This window comes from Hoplias malabaricus, chromosome 14 (assembly GCF_029633855.1).
Source record: "Hoplias malabaricus isolate fHopMal1 chromosome 14, fHopMal1.hap1, whole genome shotgun sequence".
Taxonomy (NCBI): domain Eukaryota; kingdom Metazoa; phylum Chordata; class Actinopteri; order Characiformes; family Erythrinidae; genus Hoplias; species Hoplias malabaricus.
In genome coordinates, this window is record NC_089813.1 from 25,311,006 (window position 1) to 25,329,111 (window position 18,106).

Genomic DNA, 18,106 nt, shown 5'->3' on the forward strand with positions numbered 1-18,106 from the left:
ACTTAAACAAACACACAGCCGACAGGCACTTACAGTGCTTTCATAATTGTGGGGACAAAGGTTTTGATCGCTCGCCCGAACAGGGACTTGAACCCTGGACCCTCAGATTAAAAGTCTGATGCTCTACCGACTGAGCTATCCGGGCTCTGCTCAAGGTCCTCTGGTAGACGACCGAGTGTCAATTTCCTTGCCAACTTGGCGTCAACGGGACTCGCACCGGCAGTACGTTCTGAACATTTTGCTCGTGATGAGGACTTCGTCGCTGTGAATTCAGTTCTGAAAACCAAAGGATGGGGAGCCATCCTCAAGACCTCGTGGCGCAACGGTAGCGCGTCTGACTCCAGATCAGAAGGTTGCGTGTTCAAATCACGTCGGGGTCAAGCGTTTGGTTCATGTGGGTTTGGCTCCCCTTCCTGTGGCCTTGCCTTTCTCTCTTTTTACTATCAACTCCAGCTCTTGAGGACTTCTGCCCGTGTTCATCATACAGCTCAGAACTCTTCTTCAGCTGAGCCTTTTATTTCGTTCACAGATCAGCAAGAGGATGATGTATATTTCTGTCAAGTAAACAGTGACATGCACTGCATGTTTCACACTTGCTTTCTCAAGATGGAGCACATAAGCCTGGCAACAACTGTAACGCATTTCAACTCACGTCTTGTTGGTCATGTGCCTAGAAAGACGCTGCTCGCAAGGAAACTTTTGCAGCGCACTTTTCGTCATGTTGTCAGAACTTAAACAAACACACAGCCGACAGGCACTTACAGTGCTTTCATAATTGTGGGGACAAAGGTTTTGATCGCTCGCCCGAACAGGGACTTGAACCCTGGACCCTCAGATTAAAAGTCTGATGCTCTACCGACTGAGCTATCCGGGCTCTGCTCAAGGTCCTCTGGTAGACGACCGAGTGTCAATTTCCTTGCCAACTTGGCGTCAACGGGACTCGCGCCGGCAGTACGTTCTGAACATTTTGCTCGTGATGAGGACTTCGTCGCTGTGAATTCAGTTCTGAAAACCAAAGGATGGGGAACCATCCTCAAGACCTCGTGGCGCAACGGTAGCGCGTCTGACTCCAGATTAGAAGGTTGCGTGTTCAAATCACGTCGGGGTCAAGCGTTTGGTTCATGTGGGTTTGGCTCCCCTTCCTATGGCCTTGCCTTTCTCTCTTTTTACTATCAACTCCAGCTCTTGAGGACTTCTGCCCGTGTTCATCATACAGCTCAGAACTCTTCTTCAGCTGAGCCTTTTATTTCGTTCACAGATCAGCAAGAGGATGATGTATATTTCTGTCAAGTAAACAGTGACATGCACTGCATGTTTCACACTTGCTTTCTCAAGATGGAGCACATAAGCCTGGCAACAACTGTAACGCGTTTCAACTCACGTCTTGTTGGTCATGTGCCTAGAAAGACGCTGCTCGCAAGGAAACTTTTGCAGCGCACTTTTCGTCATGTTGTCAGAAGTTAAACAAACACACAGCCGACAGGCACTTACAGTGCTTTCATAATTGTGGGGACAAAGGTTTTGATCGCTCGCCCGAACAGGGACTTGAACCCTGGACCCTCAGATTAAAAGTCTGATGCTCTACCGACTGAGCTATCCGGGCTCTGCTCCAGGTCCTCTGGTAGACGACCGAGTGTCAATTTCCTTGCCAACTTGGCGTCAACGGGACTCGCACCGGCAGTACGTTCTGAACATTTTGCTCGTGATGAGGACTTCGTCGCTGTGAATTCAGTTCTGAAAACCAAAGGATGGGGAACCATCCTCAAGACCTCGTGGCGCAACGGTAGCGCGTCTGACTCCAGCTCAGAAGGTTGCGTGTTCAAATCACGTCGGGGTCAAGCGTTTGGTTCATGTGGGTTTGACTCCCCTTCCTGTGGCCTTGCCTTTCTCTCTTTTTACTATCAACTCCAGCTCTTGAGGACTTCTGCCCGTGTTCATCATACAGCTCAGAACTCTTCTTCAGCTGAGCCTTTTATTTCGTTCACAGATCAGCAAGAGGATGATGTATATTTCTGTCAAGTAAACAGTGACATGCACTGCATGTTTCACACTTGCTTTCTCAAGATGGAGCACATAAGCCTGGCAACAACTGTAACGCATTTCAACTCACGTCTTGTTGGTCATGTGCCTAGAAAGACGCTCCTCGCAAGGAAACTTTTGCAGCGCACTTTTCGTCATGTTGTCAGAACTTAAACAAACACACAGCCGACAGGCACTTACAGTGCTTTCATAATTGTGGGGACAAAGGTTTTGATCGCTCGCCCGAACAGGGACTTGAACCCTGGACCCTCAGATTAAAAGTCTGATGCTCTACCGACTGAGCTATCCGGGCTCTGCTCAAGGTCCTCTGGTAGACGACCGAGTGTCAATTTCCTTGCCAACTTGGCGTCAACGGGACTCGCACCGGCAGTACGTTCTGAACATTTTGCTCGTGATGAGGACTTCGTCGCTGTGAATTCAGTTCTGAAAACCAAAGGATGGGGAACCATCCTCAAGACCTCGTGGCGCAACGGTAGCGCGTCTGACTCCAGCTCAGAAGGTTGCGTGTTCAAATCACGTCGGGGTCAAGCGTTTGGTTCATGTGGGTTTGGCTCCCCTTCCTGTGGCCTTGCCTTTCTCTCTTTTTACTATCAACTCCAGCTCTTGAGGACTTCTGCCCGTGTTCATCATACAGCTCAGAACTCTTCTTCAGCTGAGCCTTTTATTTCGTTCACAGATCAGCAAGAGGATGATGTATATTTCTGTCAAGTAAACAGTGACATGCACTGCATGTTTCACACTTGCTTTCTCAAGATGGAGCACATAAGCCTGGCAACAACTGTAACGCATTTCAACTCACGTCTTGTTGGTCATGTGCCTAGAAAGACGCTGCTCGCAAGGAAACTTTTGCAGCGCACTTTTCGTCATGTTGTCAGAACTTAAACAAACACACAGCCGACAGGCACTTACAGTGCTTTCATAATTGTGGGGACAAAGGTTTTGATCGCTCGCCCGAACAGGGACTTGAACCCTGGACCCTCAGATTAAAAGTCTGATGCTCTACCGACTGAGCTATCCGGGCTCTGCTCAAGGTCCTCTGGTAGACGACCGAGTGTCAATTTCCTTGCCAACTTGGCGTCAACGGGACTCGCACCGGCAGTACGTTCTGAACATTTTGCTCGTGATGAGGACTTCGTCGCTGTGAATTCAGTTCTGAAAACCAAAGGATGGGGAGCCATCCTCAAGACCTCGTGGCGCAACGGTAGCGCGTCTGACTCCAGATCAGAAGGTTGCGTGTTCAAATCACGTCGGGGTCAAGCGTTTGGTTCATGTGGGTTTGGCTCCCCTTCCTGTGGCCTTGCCTTTCTCTCTTTTTACTATCAACTCCAGCTCTTGAGGACTTCTGCCCGTGTTCATCATACAGCTCAGAACTCTTCTTCAGCTGAGCCTTTTATTTCGTTCACAGATCAGCAAGAGGATGATGTATATTTCTGTCAAGTAAACAGTGACATGCACTGCATGTTTCACACTTGCTTTCTCAAGATGGAGCACATAAGCCTGGCAACAACTGTAACGCATTTCAACTCACGTCTTGTTGGTCATGTGCCTAGAAAGACGCTGCTCGCAAGGAAACTTTTGCAGCGCACTTTTCGTCATGTTGTCAGAACTTAAACAAACACACAGCCGACAGGCACTTACAGTGCTTTCATAATTGTGGGGACAAAGGTTTTGATCGCTCGCCCGAACAGGGACTTGAACCCTGGACCCTCAGATTAAAAGTCTGATGCTCTACCGACTGAGCTATCCGGGCTCTGCTCAAGGTCCTCTGGTAGACGACCGAGTGTCAATTTCCTTGCCAACTTGGCGTCAACGGGACTCGCGCCGGCAGTACGTTCTGAACATTTTGCTCGTGATGAGGACTTCGTCGCTGTGAATTCAGTTCTGAAAACCAAAGGATGGGGAACCATCCTCAAGACCTCGTGGCGCAACGGTAGCGCGTCTGACTCCAGATTAGAAGGTTGCGTGTTCAAATCACGTCGGGGTCAAGCGTTTGGTTCATGTGGGTTTGGCTCCCCTTCCTATGGCCTTGCCTTTCTCTCTTTTTACTATCAACTCCAGCTCTTGAGGACTTCTGCCCGTGTTCATCATACAGCTCAGAACTCTTCTTCAGCTGAGCCTTTTATTTCGTTCACAGATCAGCAAGAGGATGATGTATATTTCTGTCAAGTAAACAGTGACATGCACTGCATGTTTCACACTTGCTTTCTCAAGATGGAGCACATAAGCCTGGCAACAACTGTAACGCGTTTCAACTCACGTCTTGTTGGTCATGTGCCTAGAAAGACGCTGCTCGCAAGGAAACTTTTGCAGCGCACTTTTCGTCATGTTGTCAGAAGTTAAACAAACACACAGCCGACAGGCACTTACAGTGCTTTCATAATTGTGGGGACAAAGGTTTTGATCGCTCGCCCGAACAGGGACTTGAACCCTGGACCCTCAGATTAAAAGTCTGATGCTCTACCGACTGAGCTATCCGGGCTCTGCTCCAGGTCCTCTGGTAGACGACCGAGTGTCAATTTCCTTGCCAACTTGGCGTCAACGGGACTCGCACCGGCAGTACGTTCTGAACATTTTGCTCGTGATGAGGACTTCGTCGCTGTGAATTCAGTTCTGAAAACCAAAGGATGGGGAGCCATCCTCAAATACTTGTGCCGCAACGGTAGCGCGTCTGACTCCAGATTAGAAGGTTGCGTGTTCAAATCACGTCGGGGTCAAGTGTTTGGTTCATGTGGGTTTGGCTCCCCTTCCTGTGGCCTTGCCTTTCTCTCTTTTTACTATCAACTCCAGCTCTTGAGGACTTCTGCCCGTGTTCATCATACAGCTCAGAACTCTTCTTCAGCTGAGCCTTTTATTTCGTTCACAGATCAGCAAGAGGATGATGTATATTTCTGTCAAGTAAACAGTGACATGCACTGCATGTTTCACACTTGCTTTCTCAAGATGGAGCACATAAGCCTGGCAACAACTGTAACGCATTTCAACTCACGTCTTGTTGGTCATGTGCCTAGAAAGACGCTGCTCGCAAGGAAACTTTTGCAGCGCACTTTTCGTCATGTTGTCAGAACTTAAACAAACACACAGCCGACAGGCACTTACAGTGCTTTCATAATTGTGGGTACAAAGGTTTTGATCGCTCGCCCGAACAGGGACTTGAACCCTGGACCCTCAGATTAAAAGTCTGATGCTCTACCGACTGAGCTATCCGGGCTCTGCTCAAGGTCCTCTGGTAGACGACCGAGTGTCAATTTCCTTGCCAACTTGGCGTCAACGGGACTCGCGCCGGCAGTACGTTCTGAACATTTTGCTCGTGATGAGGACTTCGTCGCTGTGAATTCAGTTCTGAAAACCAAAGGATGGGGAACCATCCTCAAGACCTCGTGGCGCAACGGTAGCGCGTCTGACTCCAGATTAGAAGGTTGCGTGTTCAAATCACGTCGGGGTCAAGCGTTTGGTTCATGTGGGTTTGGCTCCCCTTCCTATGGCCTTGCCTTTCTCTCTTTTTACTATCAACTCCAGCTCTTGAGGACTTCTGCCCGTGTTCATCATACAGCTCAGAACTCTTCTTCAGCTGAGCCTTTTATTTCGTTCACAGATCAGCAAGAGGATGATGTATATTTCTGTCAAGTAAACAGTGACATGCACTGCATGTTTCACACTTGCTTTCTCAAGATGGAGCACATAAGCCTGGCAACAACTGTAACGCATTTCAACTCACGTCTTGTTGGTCATGTGCCTAGAAAGACGCTGCTCGCAAGGAAACTTTTGCAGCGCACTTTTCGTCATGTTGTCAGAACTTAAACAAACACACAGCCGACAGGCACTTACAGTGCTTTCATAATTGTGGGGACAAAGGTTTTGATCGCTCGCCCGAACAGGGACTTGAACCCTGGACCCTCAGATTAAAAGTCTGATGCTCTACCGACTGAGCTATCCGGGCTCTGCTCCAGGTCCTCTGGTAGACGACCGAGTGTCAATTTCCTTGCCAACTTGGCGTCAACGGGACTCGCACCGGCAGTACGTTCTGAACATTTTGCTCGTGATGAGGACTTCGTCGCTGTGAATTCAGTTCTGAAAACCAAAGGATGGGGAGCCATCCTCAAATACTTGTGGCGCAACGGTAGCGCGTCTGACTCCAGATTAGAAGGTTGCGTGTTCAAATCACGTCGGGGTCAAGTGTTTGGTTCATGTGGGTTTGGCTCCCCTTCCTGTGGCCTTGCCTTTCTCTCTTTTTACTATCAACTCCAGCTCTTGAGGACTTCTGCCCGTGTTCATCATACAGCTCAGAACTCTTCTTCAGCTGAGCCTTTTATTTCGTTCACAGATCAGCAAGAGGATGATGTATATTTCTGTCAAGTAAACAGTGACATGCACTGCATGTTTCACACTTGCTTTCTCAAGATGGAGCACATAAGCCTGGCAACAACTGTAACGCATTTCAACTCACGTCTTGTTGGTCATGTGCCTAGAAAGACGCTCCTCGCAAGGAAACTTTTGCAGCGCACTTTTCGTCATGTTGTCAGAAGTTAAACAAACACACAGCCGACAGGCACTTACAGTGCTTTCATAATTGTGGGGACAAAGGTTTTGATCGCTCGCCCGAACAGGGACTTGAACCCTGGACCCTCAGATTAAAAGTCTGATGCTCTACCGACTGAGCTATCCGGGCTCTGCTCAAGGTCCTCTGGTAGACGACCGAGTGTCAATTTCCTTGCCAACTTGGCGTCAACGGGACTCGCACCGGCAGTACGTTCTGAACATTTTGCTCGTGATGAGGACTTCGTCGCTGTGAATTCAGTTCTGAAAACCAAAGGATGGGGAACCATCCTCAAGACCTCGTGGCGCAACGGTAGCGCGTCTGACTCCAGCTCAGAAGGTTGCGTGTTCAAATCACGTCGGGGTCAAGCGTTTGGTTCATGTGGGTTTGACTCCCCTTCCTGTGGCCTTGCCTTTCTCTCTTTTTACTATCAACTCCAGCTCTTGAGGACTTCTGCCCGTGTTCATCATACAGCTCAGAACTCTTCTTCAGCTGAGCCTTTTATTTCGTTCACAGATCAGCAAGAGGATGATGTATATTTCTGTCAAGTAAACAGTGACATGCACTGCATGTTTCACACTTGCTTTCTCAAGATGGAGCACATAAGCCTGGCAACAACTGTAACGCATTTCAACTCACGTCTTGTTGGTCATGTGCCTAGAAAGACGCTCCTCGCAAGGAAACTTTTGCAGCGCACTTTTCGTCATGTTGTCAGAACTTAAACAAACACACAGCCGACAGGCACTTACAGTGCTTTCATAATTGTGGGGACAAAGGTTTTGATCGCTCGCCCGAACAGGGACTTGAACCCTGGACCCTCAGATTAAAAGTCTGATGCTCTACCGACTGAGCTATCCGGGCTCTGCTCAAGGTCCTCTGGTAGACGACCGAGTGTCAATTTCCTTGCCAACTTGGCGTCAACGGGACTCGCACCGGCAGTACGTTCTGAACATTTTGCTCGTGATGAGGACTTCGTCGCTGTGAATTCAGTTCTGAAAACCAAAGGATGGGGAACCATCCTCAAGACCTCGTGGCGCAACGGTAGCGCGTCTGACTCCAGCTCAGAAGGTTGCGTGTTCAAATCACGTCGGGGTCAAGCGTTTGGTTCATGTGGGTTTGGCTCCCCTTCCTGTGGCCTTGCCTTTCTCTCTTTTTACTATCAACTCCAGCTCTTGAGGACTTCTGCCCGTGTTCATCATACAGCTCAGAACTCTTCTTCAGCTGAGCCTTTTATTTCGTTCACAGATCAGCAAGAGGATGATGTATATTTCTGTCAAGTAAACAGTGACATGCACTGCATGTTTCACACTTGCTTTCTCAAGATGGAGCACATAAGCCTGGCAACAACTGTAACGCATTTCAACTCACGTCTTGTTGGTCATGTGCCTAGAAAGACGCTGCTCGCAAGGAAACTTTTGCAGCGCACTTTTCGTCATGTTGTCAGAACTTAAACAAACACACAGCCGACAGGCACTTACAGTGCTTTCATAATTGTGGGGACAAAGGTTTTGATCGCTCGCCCAAACAGGGACTTGAACCCTGGACCCTCAGATTAAAAGTCTGATGCTCTACCGACTGAGCTATCCGGGCTCTGCTCCAGGTCCTCTGGTAGACGACCGAGTGTCAATTTCCTTGCCAACTTGGCGTCAACGGGACTCGCACCGGCAGTACGTTCTGAACATTTTGCTCGTGATGAGGACTTCGTCGCTGTGAATTCAGTTCTGAAAACCAAAGGATGGGGAGCCATCCTCAAGACCTCGTGGCGCAACGGTAGCGCGTCTGACTCCAGATCAGAAGGTTGCGTGTTCAAATCACGTCGGGGTCAAGCGTTTGGTTCATGTGGGTTTGGCTCCCCTTCCTGTGGCCTTGCCTTTCTCTCTTTTTACTATCAACTCCAGCTCTTGAGGACTTCTGCCCGTGTTCATCATACAGCTCAGAACTCTTCTTCAGCTGAGCCTTTTATTTCGTTCACAGATCAGCAAGAGGATGATGTATATTTCTGTCAAGTAAACAGTGACATGCACTGCATGTTTCACACTTGCTTTCTCAAGATGGAGCACATAAGCCTGGCAACAACTGTAACGCATTTCAACTCACGTCTTGTTGGTCATGTGCCTAGAAAGACGCTGCTCGCAAGGAAACTTTTGCAGCGCACTTTTCGTCATGTTGTCAGAACTTAAACAAACACACAGCCGACAGGCACTTACAGTGCTTTCATAATTGTGGGGACAAAGGTTTTGATCGCTCGCCCGAACAGGGACTTGAACCCTGGACCCTCAGATTAAAAGTCTGATGCTCTACCGACTGAGCTATCCGGGCTCTGCTCAAGGTCCTCTGGTAGACGACCGAGTGTCAATTTCCTTGCCAACTTGGCGTCAACGGGACTCGCGCCGGCAGTACGTTCTGAACATTTTGCTCGTGATGAGGACTTCGTCGCTGTGAATTCAGTTCTGAAAACCAAAGGATGGGGAAACCATCCTCAAGACCTCGTGGCGCAACGGTAGCGCGTCTGACTCCAGATTAGAAGGTTGCGTGTTCAAATCACGTCGGGGTCAAGTGTTTGGTTCATGTGGGTTTGGCTCCCCTTCCTATGGCCTTGCCTTTCTCTCTTTTTACTATCAACTCCAGCTCTTGAGGACTTCTGCCCGTGTTCATCATACAGCTCAGAACTCTTCTTCAGCTGAGCCTTTTATTTCGTTCACAGATCAGCAAGAGGATGATGTATATTTCTGTCAAGTAAACAGTGACATGCACTGCATGTTTCACACTTGCTTTCTCAAGATGGAGCACATAAGCCTGGCAACAACTGTAACGCGTTTCAACTCACGTCTTGTTGGTCATGTGCCTAGAAAGACGCTGCTCGCAAGGAAACTTTTGCAGCGCACTTTTCGTCATGTTGTCAGAAGTTAAACAAACACACAGCCGACAGGCACTTACAGTGCTTTCATAATTGTGGGGACAAAGGTTTTGATCGCTCGCCCGAACAGGGACTTGAACCCTGGACCCTCAGATTAAAAGTCTGATGCTCTACCGACTGAGCTATCCGGGCTCTGCTCCAGGTCCTCTGGTAGACGACCGAGTGTCAATTTCCTTGCCAACTTGGCGTCAACGGGACTCGCACCGGCAGTACGTTCTGAACATTTTGCTCGTGATGAGGACTTCGTCGCTGTGAATTCAGTTCTGAAAACCAAAGGATGGGGAGCCATCCTCAAATACTTGTGCCGCAACGGTAGCGCGTCTGACTCCAGATTAGAAGGTTGCGTGTTCAAATCACGTCGGGGTCAAGTGTTTGGTTCATGTGGGTTTGGCTCCCCTTCCTGTGGCCTTGCCTTTCTCTCTTTTTACTATCAACTCCAGCTCTTGAGGACTTCTGCCCGTGTTCATCATACAGCTCAGAACTCTTCTTCAGCTGAGCCTTTTATTTCGTTCACAGATCAGCAAGAGGATGATGTATATTTCTGTCAAGTAAACAGTGACATGCACTGCATGTTTCACACTTGCTTTCTCAAGATGGAGCACATAAGCCTGGCAACAACTGTAACGCATTTCAACTCACGTCTTGTTGGTCATGTGCCTAGAAAGACGCTGCTCGCAAGGAAACTTTTGCAGCGCACTTTTCGTCATGTTGTCAGAACTTAAACAAACACACAGCCGACAGGCACTTACAGTGCTTTCATAATTGTGGGGACAAAGGTTTTGATCGCTCGCCCGAACAGGGACTTGAACCCTGGACCCTCAGATTAAAAGTCTGATGCTCTACCGACTGAGCTATCCGGGCTCTGCTCAAGGTCCTCTGGTAGACGACCGAGTGTCAATTTCCTTGCCAACTTGGCGTCAACGGGACTCGCGCCGGCAGTACGTTCTGAACATTTTGCTCGTGATGAGGACTTCGTCGCTGTGAATTCAGTTCTGAAAACCAAAGGATGGGGAACCATCCTCAAGACCTCGTGGCGCAACGGTAGCGCGTCTGACTCCAGATTAGAAGGTTGCGTGTTCAAATCACGTCGGGGTCAAGCGTTTGGTTCATGTGGGTTTGGCTCCCCTTCCTATGGCCTTGCCTTTCTCTCTTTTTACTATCAACTCCAGCTCTTGAGGACTTCTGCCCGTGTTCATCATACAGCTCAGAACTCTTCTTCAGCTGAGCCTTTTATTTCGTTCACAGATCAGCAAGAGGATGATGTATATTTCTGTCAAGTAAACAGTGACATGCACTGCATGTTTCACACTTGCTTTCTCAAGATGGAGCACATAAGCCTGGCAACAACTGTAACGCATTTCAACTCACGTCTTGTTGGTCATGTGCCTAGAAAGACGCTGCTCGCAAGGAAACTTTTGCAGCGCACTTTTCGTCATGTTGTCAGAACTTAAACAAACACACAGCCGACAGGCACTTACAGTGCTTTCATAATTGTGGGGACAAAGGTTTTGATCGCTCGCCCGAACAGGGACTTGAACCCTGGACCCTCAGATTAAAAGTCTGATGCTCTACCGACTGAGCTATCCGGGCTCTGCTCCAGGTCCTCTGGTAGACGACCGAGTGTCAATTTCCTTGCCAACTTGGCGTCAACGGGACTCGCACCGGCAGTACGTTCTGAACATTTTGCTCGTGATGAGGACTTCGTCGCTGTGAATTCAGTTCTGAAAACCAAAGGATGGGGAGCCATCCTCAAATACTTGTGGCGCAACGGTAGCGCGTCTGACTCCAGATTAGAAGGTTGCGTGTTCAAATCACGTCGGGGTCAAGTGTTTGGTTCATGTGGGTTTGGCTCCCCTTCCTGTGGCCTTGCCTTTCTCTCTTTTTACTATCAACTCCAGCTCTTGAGGACTTCTGCCCGTGTTCATCATACAGCTCAGAACTCTTCTTCAGCTGAGCCTTTTATTTCGTTCACAGATCAGCAAGAGGATGATGTATATTTCTGTCAAGTAAACAGTGACATGCACTGCATGTTTCACACTTGCTTTCTCAAGATGGAGCACATAAGCCTGGCAACAACTGTAACGCATTTCAACTCACGTCTTGTTGGTCATGTGCCTAGAAAGACGCTCCTCGCAAGGAAACTTTTGCAGCGCACTTTTCGTCATGTTGTCAGAAGTTAAACAAACACACAGCCGACAGGCACTTACAGTGCTTTCATAATTGTGGGGACAAAGGTTTTGATCGCTCGCCCGAACAGGGACTTGAACCCTGGACCCTCAGATTAAAAGTCTGATGCTCTACCGACTGAGCTATCCGGGCTCTGCTCAAGGTCCTCTGGTAGACGACCGAGTGTCAATTTCCTTGCCAACTTGGCGTCAACGGGACTCGCACCGGCAGTACGTTCTGAACATTTTGCTCGTGATGAGGACTTCGTCGCTGTGAATTCAGTTCTGAAAACCAAAGGATGGGGAACCATCCTCAAGACCTCGTGGCGCAACGGTAGCGCGTCTGACTCCAGCTCAGAAGGTTGCGTGTTCAAATCACGTCGGGGTCAAGCGTTTGGTTCATGTGGGTTTGACTCCCCTTCCTGTGGCCTTGCCTTTCTCTCTTTTTACTATCAACTCCAGCTCTTGAGGACTTCTGCCCGTGTTCATCATACAGCTCAGAACTCTTCTTCAGCTGAGCCTTTTATTTCGTTCACAGATCAGCAAGAGGATGATGTATATTTCTGTCAAGTAAACAGTGACATGCACTGCATGTTTCACACTTGCTTTCTCAAGATGGAGCACATAAGCCTGGCAACAACTGTAACGCATTTCAACTCACGTCTTGTTGGTCATGTGCCTAGAAAGACGCTCCTCGCAAGGAAACTTTTGCAGCGCACTTTTCGTCATGTTGTCAGAACTTAAACAAACACACAGCCGACAGGCACTTACAGTGCTTTCATAATTGTGGGGACAAAGGTTTTGATCGCTCGCCCGAACAGGGACTTGAACCCTGGACCCTCAGATTAAAAGTCTGATGCTCTACCGACTGAGCTATCCGGGCTCTGCTCAAGGTCCTCTGGTAGACGACCGAGTGTCAATTTCCTTGCCAACTTGGCGTCAACGGGACTCGCACCGGCAGTACGTTCTGAACATTTTGCTCGTGATGAGGACTTCGTCGCTGTGAATTCAGTTCTGAAAACCAAAGGATGGGGAACCATCCTCAAGACCTCGTGGCGCAACGGTAGCGCGTCTGACTCCAGCTCAGAAGGTTGCGTGTTCAAATCACGTCGGGGTCAAGCGTTTGGTTCATGTGGGTTTGGCTCCCCTTCCTGTGGCCTTGCCTTTCTCTCTTTTTACTATCAACTCCAGCTCTTGAGGACTTCTGCCCGTGTTCATCATACAGCTCAGAACTCTTCTTCAGCTGAGCCTTTTATTTCGTTCACAGATCAGCAAGAGGATGATGTATATTTCTGTCAAGTAAACAGTGACATGCACTGCATGTTTCACACTTGCTTTCTCAAGATGGAGCACATAAGCCTGGCAACAACTGTAACGCATTTCAACTCACGTCTTGTTGGTCATGTGCCTAGAAAGACGCTGCTCGCAAGGAAACTTTTGCAGCGCACTTTTCGTCATGTTGTCAGAACTTAAACAAACACACAGCCGACAGGCACTTACAGTGCTTTCATAATTGTGGGGACAAAGGTTTTGATCGCTCGCCCAAACAGGGACTTGAACCCTGGACCCTCAGATTAAAAGTCTGATGCTCTACCGACTGAGCTATCCGGGCTCTGCTCCAGGTCCTCTGGTAGACGACCGAGTGTCAATTTCCTTGCCAACTTGGCGTCAACGGGACTCGCACCGGCAGTACGTTCTGAACATTTTGCTCGTGATGAGGACTTCGTCGCTGTGAATTCAGTTCTGAAAACCAAAGGATGGGGAGCCATCCTCAAGACCTCGTGGCGCAACGGTAGCGCGTCTGACTCCAGATCAGAAGGTTGCGTGTTCAAATCACGTCAGGGTCAAGCGTTTGGTTCATGTGGGTTTGGCTCCCCTTCCTGTGGCCTTGCCTTTCTCTCTTTTTACTATCAACTCCAGCTCTTGAGGACTTCTGCCCGTGTTCATCATACAGCTCAGAACTCTTCTTCAGCTGAGCCTTTTATTTCGTTCACAGATCAGCAAGAGGATGATGTATATTTCTGTCAAGTAAACAGTGACATGCACTGCATGTTTCACACTTGCTTTCTCAAGATGGAGCACATAAGCCTGGCAACAACTGTAACGCATTTCAACTCACGTCTTGTTGGTCATGTGCCTAGAAAGACGCTGCTCGCAAGGAAACTTTTGCAGCGCACTTTTCGTCATGTTGTCAGAACTTAAACAAACACACAGCCGACAGGCACTTACAGTGCTTTCATAATTGTGGGGACAAAGGTTTTGATCGCTCGCCCGAACAGGGACTTGAACCCTGGACCCTCAGATTAAAAGTCTGATGCTCTACCGACTGAGCTATCCGGGCTCTGCTCAAGGTCCTCTGGTAGACGACCGAGTGTCAATTTCCTTGCCAACTTGGCGTCAACGGGACTCGCGCCGGCAGTACGTTCTGAACATTTTGCTCGTGATGAGGACTTCGTCGCTGTGAATTCAGTTCTGAAAACCAAAGGATGGGGAACCATCCTCAAGACCTCGTGGCGCAACGGTAGCGCGTCTGACTCCAGATTAGAAGGTTGCGTGTTCAAATCACGTCGGGGTCAAGCGTTTGGTTCATGTGGGTTTGGCTCCCCTTCCTATGGCCTTGCCTTTCTCTCTTTTTACTATCAACTCCAGCTCTTGAGGACTTCTGCCCGTGTTCATCATACAGCTCAGAACTCTTCTTCAGCTGAGCCTTTTATTTCGTTCACAGATCAGCAAGAGGATGATGTATATTTCTGTCAAGTAAACAGTGACATGCACTGCATGTTTCACACTTGCTTTCTCAAGATGGAGCACATAAGCCTGGCAACAACTGTAACGCGTTTCAACTCACGTCTTGTTGGTCATGTGCCTAGAAAGACGCTGCTCGCAAGGAAACTTTTGCAGCGCACTTTTCGTCATGTTGTCAGAAGTTAAACAAACACACAGCCGACAGGCACTTACAGTGCTTTCATAATTGTGGGGACAAAGGTTTTGATCGCTCGCCCGAACAGGGACTTGAACCCTGGACCCTCAGATTAAAAGTCTGATGCTCTACCGACTGAGCTATCCGGGCTCTGCTCCAGGTCCTCTGGTAGACGACCGAGTGTCAATTTCCTTGCCAACTTGGCGTCAACGGGACTCGCACCGGCAGTACGTTCTGAACATTTTGCTCGTGATGAGGACTTCGTCGCTGTGAATTCAGTTCTGAAAACCAAAGGATGGGGAGCCATCCTCAAATACTTGTGCCGCAACGGTAGCGCGTCTGACTCCAGATTAGAAGGTTGCGTGTTCAAATCACGTCGGGGTCAAGTGTTTGGTTCATGTGGGTTTGGCTCCCCTTCCTGTGGCCTTGCCTTTCTCTCTTTTTACTATCAACTCCAGCTCTTGAGGACTTCTGCCCGTGTTCATCATACAGCTCAGAACTCTTCTTCAGCTGAGCCTTTTATTTCGTTCACAGATCAGCAAGAGGATGATGTATATTTCTGTCAAGTAAACAGTGACATGCACTGCATGTTTCACACTTGCTTTCTCAAGATGGAGCACATAAGCCTGGCAACAACTGTAACGCATTTCAACTCACGTCTTGTTGGTCATGTGCCTAGAAAGACGCTCCTCGCAAGGAAACTTTTGCAGCGCACTTTTCGTCATGTTGTCAGAACTTAAACAAACACACAGCCGACAGGCACTTACAGTGCTTTCATAATTGTGGGGACAAAGGTTTTGATCGCTCGCCCGAACAGGGACTTGAACCCTGGACCCTCAGATTAAAAGTCTGATGCTCTACCGACTGAGCTATCCGGGCTCTGCTCAAGGTCCTCTGGTAGACGACCGAGTGTCAATTTCCTTGCCAACTTGGCGTCAACGGGACTCGCACCGGCAGTACGTTCTGAACATTTTGCTCGTGATGAGGACTTCGTCGCTGTGAATTCAGTTCTGAAAACCAAAGGATGGGGAACCATCCTCAAGACCTCGTGGCGCAACGGTAGCGCGTCTGACTCCAGCTCAGAAGGTTGCGTGTTCAAATCACGTCGGGGTCAAGCGTTTGGTTCATGTGGGTTTGGCTCCCCTTCCTGTGGCCTTGCCTTTCTCTCTTTTTACTATCAACTCCAGCTCTTGAGGACTTCTGCCCGTGTTCATCATACAGCTCAGAACTCTTCTTCAGCTGAGCCTTTTATTTCGTTCACAGATCAGCAAGAGGATGATGTATATTTCTGTCAAGTAAACAGTGACATGCACTGCATGTTTCACACTTGCTTTCTCAAGATGGAGCACATAAGCCTGGCAACAACTGTAACGCATTTCAACTCACGTCTTGTTGGTCATGTGCCTAGAAAGACGCTGCTCGCAAGGAAACTTTTGCAGCGCACTTTTCGTCATGTTGTCAGAACTTAAACAAACACACAGCCGACAGGCACTTACAGTGCTTTCATAATTGTGGGGACAAAGGTTTTGATCGCTCGCCCGAACAGGGACTTGAACCCTGGACCCTCAGATTAAAAGTCTGATGCTCTACCGACTGAGCTATCCGGGCTCTGCTCCAGGTCCTCTGGTAGACGACCGAGTGTCAATTTCCTTGCCAACTTGGCGTCAACGGGACTCGCACCGGCAGTACGTTCTGAACATTTTGCTCGTGATGAGGACTTCGTCGCTGTGAATTCAGTTCTGAAAACCAAAGGATGGGGAACCATCCTCAAGACCTCGTGGCGCAACGGTAGCGCGTCTGACTCCAGATTAGAAGGTTGCGTGTTCAAATCACGTCGGGGTCAAGCGTTTGGTTCATGTGGGTTTGGCTCCCCTTCCTATGGCCTTGCCTTTCTCTCTTTTTACTATCAACTCCAGCTCTTGAGGACTTCTGCCCGTGTTCATCATACAGCTCAGAACTCTTCTTCAGCTGAGCCTTTTATTTCGTTCACAGATCAGCAAGAGGATGATGTATATTTCTGTCAAGTAAACAGTGACATGCACTGCATGTTTCACACTTGCTTTCTCAAGATGGAGCACATAAGCCTGGCAACAACTGTAACGCGTTTCAACTCACGTCTTGTTGGTCATGTGCCTAGAAAGACGCTGCTCGCAAGGAAACTTTTGCAGCGCACTTTTCGTCATGTTGTCAGAAGTTAAACAAACACACAGCCGACAGGCACTTACAGTGCTTTCATAATTGTGGGGACAAAGGTTTTGATCGCTCGCCCGAACAGGGACTTGAACCCTGGACCCTCAGATTAAAAGTCTGATGCTCTACCGACTGAGCTATCCGGGCTCTGCTCCAGGTCCTCTGGTAGACGACCGAGTGTCAATTTCCTTGCCAACTTGGCGTCAACGGGACTCGCACCGGCAGTACGTTCTGAACATTTTGCTCGTGATGAGGACTTCGTCGCTGTGAATTCAGTTCTGAAAACCAAAGGATGGGGAGCCATCCTCAAATACTTGTGCCGCAACGGTAGCGCGTCTGACTCCAGATTAGAAGGTTGCGTGTTCAAATCACGTCGGGGTCAAGTGTTTGGTTCATGTGGGTTTGGCTCCCCTTCCTGTGGCCTTGCCTTTCTCTCTTTTTACTATCAACTCCAGCTCTTGAGGACTTCTGCCCGTGTTCATCATACAGCTCAGAACTCTTCTTCAGCTGAGCCTTTTATTTCGTTCACAGATCAGCAAGAGGATGATGTATATTTCTGTCAAGTAAACAGTGACATGCACTGCATGTTTCACACTTGCTTTCTCAAGATGGAGCACATAAGCCTGGCAACAACTGTAACGCATTTCAACTCACGTCTTGTTGGTCATGTGCCTAGAAAGACGCTCCTCGCAAGGAAACTTTTGCAGCGCACTTTTCGTCATGTTGTCAGAACTTAAACAAACACACAGCCGACAGGCACTTACAGTGCTTTCATAATTGTGGGGACAAAGGTTTTGATCGCTCGCCCGAACAGGGACTTGAACCCTGGACCCTCAGATTAAAAGTCTGATGCTCTACCGACTGAGCTATCCGGGCTCTGCTCAAGGTCCTCTGGTAGACGACCGAGTGTCAATTTCCTTGCCAACTTGGCGTCAACGGGACTCGCACCGGCAGTACGTTCTGAACATTTTGCTCGTGATGAGGACTTCGTCGCTGTGAATTCAGTTCTGAAAACCAAAGGATGGGGAACCATCCTCAAGACCTCGTGGCGCAACGGTAGCGCGTCTGACTCCAGCTCAGAAGGTTGCGTGTTCAAATCACGTCGGGGTCAAGCGTTTGGTTCATGTGGGTTTGGCTCCCCTTCCTGTGGCCTTGCCTTTCTCTCTTTTTACTATCAACTCCAGCTCTTGAGGACTTCTGCCCGTGTTCATCATACAGCTCAGAACTCTTCTTCAGCTGAGCCTTTTATTTCGTTCACAGATCAGCAAGAGGATGATGTATATTTCTGTCAAGTAAACAGTGACATGCACTGCATGTTTCACACTTGCTTTCTCAAGATG

General features: G+C 48.8%; 43 non-coding genes across 43 annotated transcripts; 18 read left to right on the forward strand and 25 right to left on the reverse strand.

Annotated features, from left to right (window-relative positions):
* Positions 1-72: 72 nt before the first annotated feature.
* On the reverse strand, positions 73-145 carry trnak-uuu (transfer RNA lysine (anticodon UUU)). The gene has a single exon. It is a non-coding gene; the product is annotated as a tRNA-Lys (tRNA).
* A 163-nt stretch (positions 146-308) lies between these two features.
* trnaw-cca (transfer RNA tryptophan (anticodon CCA)) lies at positions 309-380 on the forward strand. The gene has a single exon. It is a non-coding gene; the product is annotated as a tRNA-Trp (tRNA).
* Positions 381-801: 421 nt separating this feature from the next.
* On the reverse strand, positions 802-874 carry trnak-uuu (transfer RNA lysine (anticodon UUU)). Its single transcript has one exon. It is a non-coding gene; the product is annotated as a tRNA-Lys (tRNA).
* A 163-nt stretch (positions 875-1,037) lies between these two features.
* Positions 1,038-1,109, forward strand: trnaw-cca (transfer RNA tryptophan (anticodon CCA)). The gene has a single exon. It is a non-coding gene; the product is annotated as a tRNA-Trp (tRNA).
* Positions 1,110-1,530: 421 nt separating this feature from the next.
* trnak-uuu (transfer RNA lysine (anticodon UUU)) lies at positions 1,531-1,603 on the reverse strand. Its single transcript has one exon. It is a non-coding gene; the product is annotated as a tRNA-Lys (tRNA).
* Positions 1,604-1,766: 163 nt separating this feature from the next.
* Positions 1,767-1,838, forward strand: trnaw-cca (transfer RNA tryptophan (anticodon CCA)). Its single transcript has one exon. It is a non-coding gene; the product is annotated as a tRNA-Trp (tRNA).
* A 421-nt stretch (positions 1,839-2,259) lies between these two features.
* On the reverse strand, positions 2,260-2,332 carry trnak-uuu (transfer RNA lysine (anticodon UUU)). The gene has a single exon. It is a non-coding gene; the product is annotated as a tRNA-Lys (tRNA).
* Positions 2,333-2,495: 163 nt separating this feature from the next.
* On the forward strand, positions 2,496-2,567 carry trnaw-cca (transfer RNA tryptophan (anticodon CCA)). The gene has a single exon. It is a non-coding gene; the product is annotated as a tRNA-Trp (tRNA).
* Positions 2,568-2,988: 421 nt separating this feature from the next.
* trnak-uuu (transfer RNA lysine (anticodon UUU)) lies at positions 2,989-3,061 on the reverse strand. The gene has a single exon. It is a non-coding gene; the product is annotated as a tRNA-Lys (tRNA).
* A 163-nt stretch (positions 3,062-3,224) lies between these two features.
* Positions 3,225-3,296, forward strand: trnaw-cca (transfer RNA tryptophan (anticodon CCA)). The gene has a single exon. It is a non-coding gene; the product is annotated as a tRNA-Trp (tRNA).
* Positions 3,297-3,717: 421 nt separating this feature from the next.
* Positions 3,718-3,790, reverse strand: trnak-uuu (transfer RNA lysine (anticodon UUU)). The gene has a single exon. It is a non-coding gene; the product is annotated as a tRNA-Lys (tRNA).
* Positions 3,791-3,953: 163 nt separating this feature from the next.
* Positions 3,954-4,025, forward strand: trnaw-cca (transfer RNA tryptophan (anticodon CCA)). Its single transcript has one exon. It is a non-coding gene; the product is annotated as a tRNA-Trp (tRNA).
* Positions 4,026-4,446: 421 nt separating this feature from the next.
* trnak-uuu (transfer RNA lysine (anticodon UUU)) lies at positions 4,447-4,519 on the reverse strand. Its single transcript has one exon. It is a non-coding gene; the product is annotated as a tRNA-Lys (tRNA).
* Positions 4,520-5,175: 656 nt separating this feature from the next.
* Positions 5,176-5,248, reverse strand: trnak-uuu (transfer RNA lysine (anticodon UUU)). The gene has a single exon. It is a non-coding gene; the product is annotated as a tRNA-Lys (tRNA).
* A 163-nt stretch (positions 5,249-5,411) lies between these two features.
* trnaw-cca (transfer RNA tryptophan (anticodon CCA)) lies at positions 5,412-5,483 on the forward strand. Its single transcript has one exon. It is a non-coding gene; the product is annotated as a tRNA-Trp (tRNA).
* Positions 5,484-5,904: 421 nt separating this feature from the next.
* On the reverse strand, positions 5,905-5,977 carry trnak-uuu (transfer RNA lysine (anticodon UUU)). The gene has a single exon. It is a non-coding gene; the product is annotated as a tRNA-Lys (tRNA).
* A 656-nt stretch (positions 5,978-6,633) lies between these two features.
* Positions 6,634-6,706, reverse strand: trnak-uuu (transfer RNA lysine (anticodon UUU)). The gene has a single exon. It is a non-coding gene; the product is annotated as a tRNA-Lys (tRNA).
* A 163-nt stretch (positions 6,707-6,869) lies between these two features.
* On the forward strand, positions 6,870-6,941 carry trnaw-cca (transfer RNA tryptophan (anticodon CCA)). Its single transcript has one exon. It is a non-coding gene; the product is annotated as a tRNA-Trp (tRNA).
* A 421-nt stretch (positions 6,942-7,362) lies between these two features.
* trnak-uuu (transfer RNA lysine (anticodon UUU)) lies at positions 7,363-7,435 on the reverse strand. The gene has a single exon. It is a non-coding gene; the product is annotated as a tRNA-Lys (tRNA).
* Positions 7,436-7,598: 163 nt separating this feature from the next.
* On the forward strand, positions 7,599-7,670 carry trnaw-cca (transfer RNA tryptophan (anticodon CCA)). The gene has a single exon. It is a non-coding gene; the product is annotated as a tRNA-Trp (tRNA).
* Positions 7,671-8,091: 421 nt separating this feature from the next.
* trnak-uuu (transfer RNA lysine (anticodon UUU)) lies at positions 8,092-8,164 on the reverse strand. Its single transcript has one exon. It is a non-coding gene; the product is annotated as a tRNA-Lys (tRNA).
* Positions 8,165-8,327: 163 nt separating this feature from the next.
* trnaw-cca (transfer RNA tryptophan (anticodon CCA)) lies at positions 8,328-8,399 on the forward strand. The gene has a single exon. It is a non-coding gene; the product is annotated as a tRNA-Trp (tRNA).
* A 421-nt stretch (positions 8,400-8,820) lies between these two features.
* Positions 8,821-8,893, reverse strand: trnak-uuu (transfer RNA lysine (anticodon UUU)). Its single transcript has one exon. It is a non-coding gene; the product is annotated as a tRNA-Lys (tRNA).
* A 164-nt stretch (positions 8,894-9,057) lies between these two features.
* Positions 9,058-9,129, forward strand: trnaw-cca (transfer RNA tryptophan (anticodon CCA)). The gene has a single exon. It is a non-coding gene; the product is annotated as a tRNA-Trp (tRNA).
* A 421-nt stretch (positions 9,130-9,550) lies between these two features.
* Positions 9,551-9,623, reverse strand: trnak-uuu (transfer RNA lysine (anticodon UUU)). The gene has a single exon. It is a non-coding gene; the product is annotated as a tRNA-Lys (tRNA).
* A 656-nt stretch (positions 9,624-10,279) lies between these two features.
* trnak-uuu (transfer RNA lysine (anticodon UUU)) lies at positions 10,280-10,352 on the reverse strand. Its single transcript has one exon. It is a non-coding gene; the product is annotated as a tRNA-Lys (tRNA).
* Positions 10,353-10,515: 163 nt separating this feature from the next.
* On the forward strand, positions 10,516-10,587 carry trnaw-cca (transfer RNA tryptophan (anticodon CCA)). Its single transcript has one exon. It is a non-coding gene; the product is annotated as a tRNA-Trp (tRNA).
* A 421-nt stretch (positions 10,588-11,008) lies between these two features.
* trnak-uuu (transfer RNA lysine (anticodon UUU)) lies at positions 11,009-11,081 on the reverse strand. The gene has a single exon. It is a non-coding gene; the product is annotated as a tRNA-Lys (tRNA).
* Positions 11,082-11,737: 656 nt separating this feature from the next.
* trnak-uuu (transfer RNA lysine (anticodon UUU)) lies at positions 11,738-11,810 on the reverse strand. The gene has a single exon. It is a non-coding gene; the product is annotated as a tRNA-Lys (tRNA).
* Positions 11,811-11,973: 163 nt separating this feature from the next.
* Positions 11,974-12,045, forward strand: trnaw-cca (transfer RNA tryptophan (anticodon CCA)). Its single transcript has one exon. It is a non-coding gene; the product is annotated as a tRNA-Trp (tRNA).
* Positions 12,046-12,466: 421 nt separating this feature from the next.
* On the reverse strand, positions 12,467-12,539 carry trnak-uuu (transfer RNA lysine (anticodon UUU)). Its single transcript has one exon. It is a non-coding gene; the product is annotated as a tRNA-Lys (tRNA).
* Positions 12,540-12,702: 163 nt separating this feature from the next.
* Positions 12,703-12,774, forward strand: trnaw-cca (transfer RNA tryptophan (anticodon CCA)). Its single transcript has one exon. It is a non-coding gene; the product is annotated as a tRNA-Trp (tRNA).
* A 421-nt stretch (positions 12,775-13,195) lies between these two features.
* trnak-uuu (transfer RNA lysine (anticodon UUU)) lies at positions 13,196-13,268 on the reverse strand. The gene has a single exon. It is a non-coding gene; the product is annotated as a tRNA-Lys (tRNA).
* Positions 13,269-13,924: 656 nt separating this feature from the next.
* trnak-uuu (transfer RNA lysine (anticodon UUU)) lies at positions 13,925-13,997 on the reverse strand. Its single transcript has one exon. It is a non-coding gene; the product is annotated as a tRNA-Lys (tRNA).
* Positions 13,998-14,160: 163 nt separating this feature from the next.
* trnaw-cca (transfer RNA tryptophan (anticodon CCA)) lies at positions 14,161-14,232 on the forward strand. Its single transcript has one exon. It is a non-coding gene; the product is annotated as a tRNA-Trp (tRNA).
* A 421-nt stretch (positions 14,233-14,653) lies between these two features.
* Positions 14,654-14,726, reverse strand: trnak-uuu (transfer RNA lysine (anticodon UUU)). Its single transcript has one exon. It is a non-coding gene; the product is annotated as a tRNA-Lys (tRNA).
* Positions 14,727-15,382: 656 nt separating this feature from the next.
* On the reverse strand, positions 15,383-15,455 carry trnak-uuu (transfer RNA lysine (anticodon UUU)). Its single transcript has one exon. It is a non-coding gene; the product is annotated as a tRNA-Lys (tRNA).
* A 163-nt stretch (positions 15,456-15,618) lies between these two features.
* Positions 15,619-15,690, forward strand: trnaw-cca (transfer RNA tryptophan (anticodon CCA)). Its single transcript has one exon. It is a non-coding gene; the product is annotated as a tRNA-Trp (tRNA).
* A 421-nt stretch (positions 15,691-16,111) lies between these two features.
* Positions 16,112-16,184, reverse strand: trnak-uuu (transfer RNA lysine (anticodon UUU)). The gene has a single exon. It is a non-coding gene; the product is annotated as a tRNA-Lys (tRNA).
* Positions 16,185-16,347: 163 nt separating this feature from the next.
* trnaw-cca (transfer RNA tryptophan (anticodon CCA)) lies at positions 16,348-16,419 on the forward strand. The gene has a single exon. It is a non-coding gene; the product is annotated as a tRNA-Trp (tRNA).
* Positions 16,420-16,840: 421 nt separating this feature from the next.
* On the reverse strand, positions 16,841-16,913 carry trnak-uuu (transfer RNA lysine (anticodon UUU)). Its single transcript has one exon. It is a non-coding gene; the product is annotated as a tRNA-Lys (tRNA).
* Positions 16,914-17,569: 656 nt separating this feature from the next.
* trnak-uuu (transfer RNA lysine (anticodon UUU)) lies at positions 17,570-17,642 on the reverse strand. The gene has a single exon. It is a non-coding gene; the product is annotated as a tRNA-Lys (tRNA).
* A 163-nt stretch (positions 17,643-17,805) lies between these two features.
* On the forward strand, positions 17,806-17,877 carry trnaw-cca (transfer RNA tryptophan (anticodon CCA)). Its single transcript has one exon. It is a non-coding gene; the product is annotated as a tRNA-Trp (tRNA).
* The last annotated feature ends 229 nt before the right edge of the window (positions 17,878-18,106 follow it).